This window comes from Cricetulus griseus, chromosome X, assembly GCF_003668045.3.
Source record: "Cricetulus griseus strain 17A/GY chromosome X, alternate assembly CriGri-PICRH-1.0, whole genome shotgun sequence".
Classification (NCBI taxonomy): Eukaryota; Metazoa; Chordata; class Mammalia; order Rodentia; family Cricetidae; genus Cricetulus; species Cricetulus griseus.
This window is the reverse complement of record NC_048604.1, coordinates 37,046,937-37,059,013: the sequence shown is the minus strand read 5'-3', so window position 1 is coordinate 37,059,013 and position 12,077 is coordinate 37,046,937. Positions and strand designations below refer to the sequence as shown.

The 12,077-nt window shown below is 39.4% G+C and overlaps 1 protein-coding gene across 10 annotated transcripts in view; it reads left to right on the top strand.

The window, feature by feature from the left end:
- Positions 1-12,077, top strand: part of Pak3 (p21 (RAC1) activated kinase 3) — a 256,170-nt gene that overhangs the window by 31,470 nt on the left and 212,623 nt on the right. For 2 of the 10 annotated variants that reach the window (XM_035449832.1, XM_027433649.2), the window contains exon 2: positions 4,856-4,943. The exons of the other annotated variants lie outside the window; for them this stretch is intronic. The gene's annotated coding sequence lies outside the window, so the exon portion shown is untranslated. The remainder of the gene's footprint in view (positions 1-4,855; positions 4,944-12,077) is intronic. 10 annotated transcript variants of the gene reach the window in all.

The window sequence follows — 12,077 nt, the reverse complement described above, 5'->3', positions numbered from 1 at the left end:
AAAAAATATATTCCATGCACAATTAGAAAATATTTCTCCCTTTCTGTGGGCTTTTAATTTTCTTGATGGTTTCCTGTAATGCAAGTTTGTTTTATTAATGTCCTATAATTTATCTATTATTTTCATTCCTTCCTCATGCTTTTAGTGTCACTCTAAGGAACTATTCATTAATTCAATGTCACAAACAATCATACCTATTTTCCTCTGAGAATTTTATATTATATATTTTATATCTACATCATATGATTTTTATTAGTTTTATGTGAGTTCCATTTAATTCTATTTCATGTGGATGTGTCCATTTAATTCTATTTCATGTGGATGTGTACTTGTCCCAGACAATGTTTGCAAAAGACCATTTTTACTCTTGACACACTTGCCAAAGATCAAATGACCATAAACATGCAGGTTCAATTTTAATTCAATCCTATTGTTCTGCATGCAATTTTAAAACCAATATTAGAATATCATGAGTGTTATAATTTAAGTACATTTCAAAATTAGGAAATATTTGCATTCTAACTTTGTTGTTCTTTTCAAGAGATTCTTTTAACAGTTACAATTTCCTTGGACTAACATAAATTTTAGGAGTGTCTTTCAATTTCTACAAATATATAACTAGAACATTAGTAGGATTATTATTGCATCCACAGATGAATGGAGAGGACATAGGATTCCTTTTGTGTATTTAGATCTTCTTTCATTTATCTCAACAATATCTCAACTGTTCTGATTCGGTAGTTCTTAATTTTTTCATGCAATATACTTTGGTCATATTCTTTCCTTTCTACCAACTCCTCTTTGATCCTCCCCTTCCCTAGCCACCTAACATCATATTATAGCAGTATCTTAAAAACAAACCAAATAAATCACAAAAGCATTTAAAAAAAACATGAAATCTAATTTGTGTTGGCTAACTACTTTTGAGCCTGAGGCCCACTCTGGGGTGTGTTTGATAAAGACACTACATTGAAGAAAACTGACTCCCCCTCTCTAGAAGCCACTTATTGCAAATAGGGTTAGGTCATTATGTCCACTTCCCCTTCACCATGCTGGGATTTTGTCTGGCTTGAACTTGTGCAGTTCATGTGCATGCTCTCACAGTCTCTAAGCTTTTATGTGTGTCAGTCCTGTTGTATCTGGAAAATGCTGTTTCCTTGAAGTCATTCACTACATCTGGCACTTAAAAAATCATTCTGCCTCCTTTTCACTTAGACCCCTGAGCCTTGAGGATGGAGAATGATAACGATATCTCATTTAGGGATGAGTACTCTAAAGTCTCCCATATTCTGTACATTGTCCGATTCTGGGTCTCTGTGCTAATTGCTATCTGCAATTAGAAAAATCTCTTGTAGCAGATCACAGATAGCAATGGGTGCAGCAATCTGTTACTAGTTGTCATTTTATAATGTTATGATAATTTAGTAGATTAATAGTAGTAGGTTTCCTTTAAGGGGGTTTCCTTTAAGGGCTAATGACCCTAATGTGAGATTTTTGGTTCTTTGAGCAAGATCAGATATGGATTCCATTTCATGGAAAGGGACTTAAGTTGAATTTTAAAAGTGGTTGGTTACTCCTATAGCATTTCTGCCTCTATTGTACCAGTGGGTATATCTTGCTGTCAGGTCTCTATTATAGCTCACAGGATTCTTAGCGGGATGAGATTGATAACTACTTTTGTCCTCCAGTAGTGTGTATAGTATCCTCCAGTACTATGAATTTTAGTCAGTAGGCAAGAAGCTACTAGTTGAGTAATAACTCAATAAGTATGCAGTGCCTTCAGAAATAGGGTCTTAATGTCAAGTTGTGGGGAGGTAGAGTATTTGAAATAACCTGTGGTATTTGGGGGAGTTTATGGTCTGTGATATTTAGTTGAATTATTGTTTCCCCTATTATATGGTAACTCCATTTAAACTTCTTTTTTATATGTATATATTTTAGGAAGTTGCTATAGTAGTAAGTTTCCATATAACTTTTCTAAAGAGCTTTAGTGTTAGTTGTCCCTCCCCATGTTCCCTCCCAGCACTCCTATCTCTCTCCCCATTTAACCTTTCTGCTCTAATTTCTCCTTTATTCCTTATAACACTGTATTCCCTTTCTCCTTCCTTGGAAGACTACCCTTCTCCCCCATGGCCCCCTATTCTGATTATATGTTTGGCACTTACAGTTACATTTATCCCTAATGGTTTTATTACTTTTGTCTACTATAAATGGAAATAATCTTTAGTTTTATTTTTCTTCACTTATACTTCATTGTCTTGTTTAATTGCCATGGATAGAATTCCCAATACAATGTTGAACAGAATTAGCCAAGGTAGCAAAGCTTTCAGTCTTGGACTATTAAGTACAAATGGCTTTTAACTATGTCTTACAGTTGGCATTATGACTGTAGAAGAGTAATAAACATTCAGCACAAAATGTACTTTCTATTTTGAGTTTTCACCTTTCCTTGAGCTGGCAAAACACAGTGTGATAATTTCTCATGATGCTGAGCAGCACTATTGAAGTGAGTCAGAGATTCCAGTCAGCCATGAAGCCACAGCAGAAGGAACATATCTTCTGCAGTTCTGTGTGTCATCTACCTATGATGTTTGCTAGGCTAGGTGTATTTAAATTCATTTTTTCACTTAGGGCATTTCAACCTATGTTGACTATTGGGACTTGTTGACAATTGTTTCAGTTAGGTCTCTGTTGCATGATCAGTTTATTTGACTTCCCTTCTTGATCACAGTTGAGGGAAACAGGGAAGTAGCCAAGACAGGAACTACACAGGAATGCTATTTACTGGATAGCTATCTGTGGCTCACTCAGCTAGAGTTTTATACAACTCAGGGCCATCTGCCCAGGGGTGACACTTCCCACAATTGGCTGACCCTCCTATATCAACCATTAATCAAGAAAATGCCTCCATACTCACAGTAACATTCCAGCGTGATGGGATCATCTCTTAATTAAGGTTCCCTCTTCTCAAATGACTCTAATATTTATCAAGTTGACCAAACCTAACCAGCACAGCAATGCCAAGGAAATCCCATTATGCCCAAGCTCATTGAATGTTTTCTCGTGAAGCACTGGTATGGCATCAGATTTTTTTATGGCTTTTTATTTTTGGCTATTGAGATAACCACATGGTTTTGTCTCCATTCTACTGAAATGGTATATTATGTTAATACAATTTCACATATTAAACCAACTTTGATTTCCTGGAATAAATCCCAATTGGTCAAGCTACATAATACTGCTTTATTTTCAGTTAGGTTCCATGTGCCAACTAATTTTCTTGTTGTTATCGAGGGCTATACGTTTTTTGCTAGTTCAATTTTTATTTAAGTCAAGGAAGCCCTCTATTCCTACCTTCCTTAAAGGAAAGCATTTTCTTTTTTGTCTTATCATGAATAATTTTTTCAAATGTTTTCTTACACAAATTGTTAAGTTATTTTTAAAAATTTAACCTTTTCACATGGTGGGTTGTAAAAACTGTTTTTGACATATTTAGCTTCCTTTGTGTCCATGGAATAAATCTTAGTTGGTTATGGTGTACAATTCATTTTGTTGTTGTTGTTGTTGTTTCGAGACAAGGTTTCTTTGTATTGCTTTGGAGGCTGTCCTGGAACTCACGATAGACCAGGCTGGCCTAGAACTCACAGAGATCTGCCTGCCTCTGCCTTTTGAGTGCTGGGATTAAAGGTGTATGACACCACCACCTGGAAGGATATTGCTTTGTAATTTGTTTCCTTCTACCCTTCTTTCTTTTCTTCTATGCTCTTTGTATCATCATTATTTGATTTTGGTGTAATACTAGCTTCATAAGAATTGTAGAAAGTGTTTTCCCAATCACATTTGAAAAATGTTTTAGTAAATTAGCATAGATTATTCTTCAAAATTCTTGATAGAATTCTTCATGGAAAACCCCAGGCAGACTAGGGTGGTGGCACACACCTGTAATTCCAGTACTCGAGGGGAGGGGCTAGACAAGAGGCCCATTCTGGGCTGTGTAGCAAGACCAAATCTCAAAACAAACAAACAAATAACAACTTCTAGCATTGGAAATCTTGGAAGGGAAATGTAAAATAAAAGTTCCATTCCTTAAAAGGTATGGGTCTATTAGATGATCTAGTCCATACTTGTTGAATCATAGTAGTTGCTACATTTTGTGGAATGTCTGTCTCTGCTATATTATAAAACTGGTAAGTGTGGGATTGTTAGTACCACTTTCTTATTGGTCTTATACTGTTTGCAGGGCCTGCACTGATATTTTCATTCATATATTGGTCATTTGTGTCTTTTCTGTCTTTGTTAATATTGCTAGATTGTTCATTAACTTTTTTTCAGGGCTCATACATTATGTAATTATGACATTAATTTTTCAGTCTTCATATATTATTTCATTATGTTCTTAACCTCTGGGTACAAATACAAAAGCGGGATAAATTCATGATGATGTTTACTTCTATAAAACAAGACAAATTTACATTGAATTTATATATAAAATGAGCACCATTAAAATTCCAACAGCCATCTAAGGTGATGGTTGAAGTTTGATAGTAGGCAATACCTGCTGTATATTTTCCTTCCTGACACAAGTCGTTTGATTTTGATACTGATGAAACATCCTTTGTGTCATTGCCATTATTATACCTTCTAAAAACAAACTTATTTCAAAGCAATGATCCATTATTTCCATGGGCCAGTAATTTTATTGGTGTACCTCAACATAACTTCCTTCTGAGTTATTAGGTAGTATATCCTAAGAGACTCCCAAAATAATATTAAGCTAATGCTGTTCCCCTTGGACACCTCCCAGAGGTTGAAGGTAAGTCCTTATTGCTTAAGGTACCTCATATTTTGGCCACAGGACTTGGAAGAATTGAGCTGGATCTGAACTGAAAGACTCTTTCCTGAAGTCTGGCTTTTTATGGAAGCAGAAGGTGCTGTGCAAGCTGGTAAGGAAGGGAAGGAACCATAAGTCCTACCCAGCTGTGAGGCCCATGAGCAACAATGACCAGAATGGCAAGATATCCCTAAAAGTGCAATAGTTGCACCCATATATTGAGAATAAATGTCTAATTGAACTTAAATCCTGCTCAACAGGAAGGAAGTCATGCCTGGTACTAGAAATTCACTCTTGTGAGGTTGCCTGATTATGAACTACCTCATCCCTTGTCCCAAATTTTCTTTATTTAAAACTAAAGCTCACATCCCTGCCCAGAAGATAGATGCAAATGCTTAATTTCTATATTTCTGAAATGGGTAGTTTTTCATATATTGTAATATGAAATTAAATGTATTCCTCATATTTTTGCTAGGGTCCACTCATACTCAGACTAGGGGTGATTATGCAATTGTAATTGTCATTGGATAGTCATAGTTAGAATTAAGTGTAAAATGTGAATTAATTTAATCATGTTTAGTCAGTGATATGATGGGAATTTTTCGAGGTGTTTGAGATTCAGTAGAATAATCCAAAATTTAGGTTCTTTCAAATTCTGTAACTCTGAAGATAGGAAGTCAGACAATTTTCTGCTTTTCTGTCTACTGTGACATTGAAAATTATATCTGGAATCAGAGGATAGTGTACGCTTTGAAAATGTCAAGGCCATGAAAGATAAGAAAAACTAAGAACACTTCCACTTTTAAAAGAGGACTTAAGTAACATTCAAACTCAACTACAGGATTGGTTTATGCTTGACTCCTATACTGAATATTTTTTTTATTTTGGGGTTAATTAATTAAATTTGGAAGATGCATTTATATTACACAAAATATGATATGAATATTTTTATTGATTCTGATCAGTCTTCTGGCAATGAACAAAAATAGCTTCATATGTGTTATGCAAAGTATCTAGGGATAAAGGAAGATGACCTTCATCTTACTCTCAAATGGTTTAGAAGACTATATATTGCCTATGTAACAATATGTTTAGGTAGAGAGAAAGACTGAAAGAAATGTCATAAAATGTTGAGATTTAGAGAATTGGAGTGAAGGATTATGGAACGGTTTTGACAACATTTTTTTTCATCATTTTTTTAACATACCAACTACAGTTTCCCTACCCTCTTCTCCCCTTGATCCCTCCCTCACCTCCTCCCTGGCCTCCCATCTATTCCACCTCTGTTTCCCCTTAGATGGGATAAGGCTTCTCATAGGAATCAAGGAAGCATGGCACATCAAACTGAGGCAGGACCAAGCTCCTCCCCACTACATCAAGGCTGGGTGAGGCAACCCACCATAGGGAATAGGTTTTAAAGAGCCAGCTTATGCATCAGGAATTGGTCCTGGTCCCACTGCTAGGGGCCCCACAAAAGACCAAGCTATACAATTGTCACCCAGATGCAGAGGGCCTATCTCGTGCCATGCCAGCTCCCTGGCTGTCCATCCAGAGTCCATGAGCTCCCACAAGCTCACGTCTGCTGTCTCTTTGGGTTTCCCTATTATGATCTTGACTGATCCTCCTTGCTCATGCAATCTCTCCACCTTCTCTTCTGGACTCCTGGAGCTCAGGCTGATGCTTGGTGAGGAACTCTGCAACTGCTTGCATCAGGTACAGGATGAAGGCTCTATGACAACTAAGGCAGATACCAATCCAATTACAAGGGAAAGGCAGTTCAGGCACCCTTTACACCATTGCTAGAAGTCTTAGCTGGGGTCATCCTTGTGGGTTGGGAAGCCTCCCTAGCACCAGGTTTCTACTAACCTCAAAATGGCCCTCTATCAAGATATCTTCCCCATCACTCTCCCACTCAGTCTGACCTGCTGCTGCTCAGCCATCCTGATCTCTCATGCTCCCATCCCCCAATTCCCTCCTCTACTCCCCAACCCTCACTTTACCCAGGACATCCCATCTACTTCCTCTTTCCAGGGAGATCCACATGTTCCTCTTAGGGTCCTGTTTGTTACCTAGCTTCTCTGGGGTTGAGGGTTTTGTTTTGTTTTGTTTTTCGAGACAGGGTTTCTCTGTGTAGCTTTGCAGCCTATCCTGGCACTTGCTCTGGAGACCAGACTGACCTGGAACTCACAGAGATCTGCCTGCCTCTGCCTCCTGAGTGCTGGGATTAAATGTGTGTGTGCCACCAACGCCCGGCTGGGGTTGAGGATTGTAGCCTAGTTATCCTTTGATTTCCATCTAATATCCCTTTAGAAGTAAGTACATGCTATGTTTGCTTAGACAGCATTTTATACTTACTAATAAACCTTCTGATGAGAAGTGTAGCCTGGGATGTCTGACCCATGACAACTGTTGGACAGTTAATTTGTGTAGTGTTTAAGTCAAAAGACGTTAGAAAATGTTTGAAATGGTGGAATGGATCAATTTAAGAGACACTATAAAGAGGAAAACACCCTACCTTGGTGGTTAGAGAGAGAGGAGTTAGGGATGGTGCTGAATTGGGAGACTAGAAACTGGCCTGGTGCTGGCAGAAAGAGGCAAATCAAGAGCAAACTGGTTGGAACCCCAAATAAGTTTATGGTGTGTAAGGCAAGTGAATAAAGCACATGAATACAAATGTGCCATTCAGTAGAAAGAAAAATGGAGCTCAGTGCTGGAGTCAGTGTTCTGACAGGCATCTCCACATTTTTAGAGATAGTGTTCCTCTATCTACAGGGAAGAAAGTTATTGGAAATAGAAGGATGCTTCCTGTTTTATGAGGTATACACAGCTAGTTGTAGGCAGTTGCACTGAAGTCAAATATATTTGGGTTCAAAGACTGGTTTCCATCACTTCTAGCTTTGTGTTCTTGATCAAGTACCTAAATCTCTCAGAGCTCTGTTTCTTTAAGCTGTGAAATGGTGATCTCACTCGACACAGCACCAATATAAAGCACTTACACTATTCACTGGTACGTAGGTGGAACTGAAGACACTGGAATTTCATTTTAATTGGTATTTCTTTTCCTGTGTTTGTCTGCAAGAGACAGTCCTGTCTGGACAGTCCTGTCTATGTGTGTCTCTGAGTATATCTCTGTCTCTCTGTTTCAGTATCTGTCTCTCTGTCTCTATATATCTCTGTTTCTCTCTCTGGCTAGCAGAGAAGAGACAAGGCTACCAAAGCATGGCATCTTTGACATATAGAGGAAAAGTCTGTAAGGCATCATTGGAAAGGATAATTGCTTTCCTCCTCTGGCAATACAGGCAGGAGAATAGGAAAGTGGAAGGAGTAACAGGAAGTGTGAGTCACAGCCAGGGCACATGGGGCAAGGACAGGCTCCAAACAGGCTTGTGTGGATTGCCAGAAGCGATATCTCCTCTAAAGCTTGTCCCAAGACATCTGGAGGTGATGAAATTCATGATCTAAAATGACTCAGGTGTACCATGCACAGAAGGCAGATTTAAATTTGTTAAAGGTGCTAAGGGCCTTGCCCACATGATCTCTATCTCACGAAGTAGTGAATTGCAGGAAATGTGTCTGGCCCACGAGTAAGGAGTGCCTGTCACCTGCCAGCATAGGTTCTCTCTAAAGAAGATGCAGCTCTCGATAACCACACTGCCAGCTTCTATTTGTTCTCTTCTGCGGAAGTATTAATCAATCTGTAGACTTCTTCTACTACATGCTAATGCAATCATAGAGATCATGATGACCTTAAGAGATCCTGATTAATTCTTTTTCCGCCTTCGTCAGCATTACTTTCTTTAATTTCTCAGCACTTGGCTCATTTTCTCAGCTTACTTGGCTCTGCTTCTTGCCCCAAGTACCTTTTTTTTTTCTTTTATGAAGGAGAGGGATTTGGTGAAGTCATGGAGTTCTGGGCTGCTTGGAACTGGTCCATGGAACATCCTTGTCCTTGAATGAAGGTACATTCCCTACAGAGGAGGACTTTGGTATTCTGAAATGGTGAGAAACTGAAAGAGGGAGAGATATCAGGATGCTATAGATAAGAAACCTGGAGAAACAGGTAGGAACAAGCTGAAATCATTTTTTTTTTTTTTACCTTGGGACAAATAGGAACAGGAAAAAGCCTTCTGAGGCAAAGACAATTATCTAATTATCAAGGATTACTAATTTTTCCAAGCCTTCCTGGATAGAGACTTTGAGCTCCCCAGTGAGCAGTAGCTTTCTTAAGGAGAAGGCACTGATGACCCGGAGATTGCTTAGCTGCCTACTTACATGGACAACTTATGCCATTCCTTGCTCATAGCAGGACTTGTGAAGGATTTTCTACAAATGCATTCTGCTCACCTCTTTTCTTGGCCCAAACTCCCAGTTGTTCTCCTCAGTTTCTTTTATTCCCTTTCTCATCACCTCCTAGACCCCAGGCAATCCTGTTGACTTAACTTCAACACAGATCCCTATTTTGGCTACTTCTTGACACTTCCTTGGCTATAACCCAGTATGAGCCACTGCCATCTTTTTCTTGGGCCAGTGCAGTGGCCTTCTGATTACTTCTACTCTTGCTTTCAGCTTGTAATGGATCAGTGCACCATAGCTATGGGTGTGCCATTTATATCGCAGACACATACTAACTTACATAATATTGTGCAGATGGGTACAGGCATTCTGAATTTCATGGCTCTAAGTCTGAGAACTGCAGAAGGAATTCTGCTTCTACATAAAAGTGTCCTATGTGTATCACCTTGAACAGACTTGGCAAAGTCCATGCAAATATACATACTCACGGGAACATGCAGGGGTCCTGCCTCAGCCCTGAGTCACTTCTTTTTACATTGGCAATTGCTCTACAATAATGCAGTGCTGTCCCTTCCATCTACAGTTGCTTTATCCACAGTTAACTCCTTCTGAGGAGGTAGTAAAAGAATGGGGTGCAAAATGCTTTGATGATACATGTATTCCAGTGACAAGAAATGCACTGGTCCAGACTGTGCATGGTCCAGACTGCTGTCTGCCATCATTTGGATGAATACGCTAAGGCAGAACTTAAATGTGATTTAGCACTGACTATATGATGCTACCTACCTTAACACTGCTGTTTTCAGTTGGAGGAGGGAGCATCTTCATGTCACAGTATAACAGTCTTTTGGGCAACTCAACTCCAAAAAACAATCACCAGACTTTAACAAACATTTGAGACATTGAATATATTGATTCCTTGTCTCAAATCCAATTTGTATTCCAGTAGTCTTAGGATAAGGACACACTAGAAAGCTAGAATGTTCTCTGCCTTCCTCTGTGGATTCATCTCATTTTACTGTCCCTCTCACTGTGTTCTCTAACTCTAGCCACATGTTTTATCTCTTAATGTCACTAAGTTCATCTGTGTCTGGTTTATTATATTTCTTGACTATTTGTCTTCCTCTCATCTGGCTCCCACTTCTAGAGGGCTGGCTGTATTAATTAAGGCCTTTGGCCACCATTATGTTCTCATCACCTAATATGGTGCCTGACATGCAATGGTTTCCCAATAAATATTTATTGAGTAAGTTCATAAACATGAAAACAGACAGTTTTGATCAATCCCTTCCCTACTATGGACTTTAAGATGTATGTAATCTCAGCCCTGTGTCTACTGTGCAAAAGATCCCTTGGTAAAAAGAGATAACCAGAATATAGACATTTGAAATAGAAAACCAAAGACCATTTTCTCCAGGAAGAACCATGATCAGCATAATCAGCAGTTATTGAGATATTCGCAAATACTGAGAATTGCTCCAGGCTCCTTACTCACTTAGTGTCCATAGTGACGTCTTGTGATATCTCCTAAAATCATTACTATTTGACTGTGAGCACATTCAGTCCCAGGAGACTTGAATTCAGACACAGGCAGGTTAATATGACTCATTCTGAAGTATTGCAGAAGAAAGAGACTATATTTCATTTCCTTTCATGTCTTCTTTTTTTCCCCAAAACATCCTGGAAGCATCCCCAACCCTCCACATCCATCTCATTCTCTTGAACCAAGCAGTGGGAAGCAGATGAAACAGGGGCATGTGCTACGTAGGCAAGCAAAAGCAAACACTGATCTCGTTAGCAACGCCGCTGGGAAGGAGCCACTTGGGTGATTGGCAATACAGATTAAAAACCTGAGATATTCTGTACAATCATGATTTTAAAATCTATAAAAGCATCAAATCTTGAGCCAGTCTTCTTAAATAGAAAGGGAGTTGCAGCCACACAGCAAATTTAACACCCCTTCGGATTTCCCTGATGTCAAATGGAATGCTTCTACTGAGGTGAGAATGGCACTAGCTTGAACTCTGTAGGGTTGAAACTTCGGTTATTACAAGGCTGAATTGCACTCGCCACCTTCACATGGAGAGAGAAATTGACACACAGAGAAGAGGTAACTGTCTAGCAGGGATTTATGGCCCTGCCTGCCAAGAAAGAGAATGAAAATTGCACCAATGATGGGAAAAGGCAGAGAAGGTCTTCGTGAAGATGTCAGAATGCACCTGGGCAAAAATATTTCCCTATTAGCCAACAACTCATCTCCCCTCAACAACAAAACACAAGTGTTTGGGGATGGAGATGTAACTCAGTTAGAATAGTGCTTGTGTACAATGCATAAGCCATTGGGTTTCACCCCCAGCACCAAACAAACTGGACTTGGTAGCACAAGCCTGTAATACCAGTACTTGGGAGGCCGAAGCAGAATTAGAAGTTCAAGATCATCCTTGGTTACAGTTGGATTTGGAGGCCAACACTGGCTAGAGACCCTGTCTTTACCCCACCCCCACCCTGATATACACAGAAACAGACACAGACACAGACACAGACGCACACGCATGCATGAATGCACACATGCACACAGATGCACATATGCACTCATGCACACACATGCACACGCACTTTGAAATTAGCTTACTGCTAATGAACTGTACCGGAAATGCCATTTCATGACCAATGCTTGGGTCTTTATCTGTGTATTTGAACAGAATCCTAGAAGCAGTGAATTGCCCTAACAGCAGACATTCTGACTCAGCTTATTCACTTTATAGATAGGAATGCTGCAGCTAAGAGAAAGAACTTGTGTTTTTATTTTTATCAAGTCTCTCTCTCTCTCTCTCCCTCCCTCCCTCCCCCCTCTCTCTCTCTCTCTCTCTCTCTCTCTCTCTCTCTCTCTCTCTCTCTCTCTCTCTCTGTGTGTGTGTGTGCTGGTGGGTGGATGGGAGGTTTGCCTGGAGGA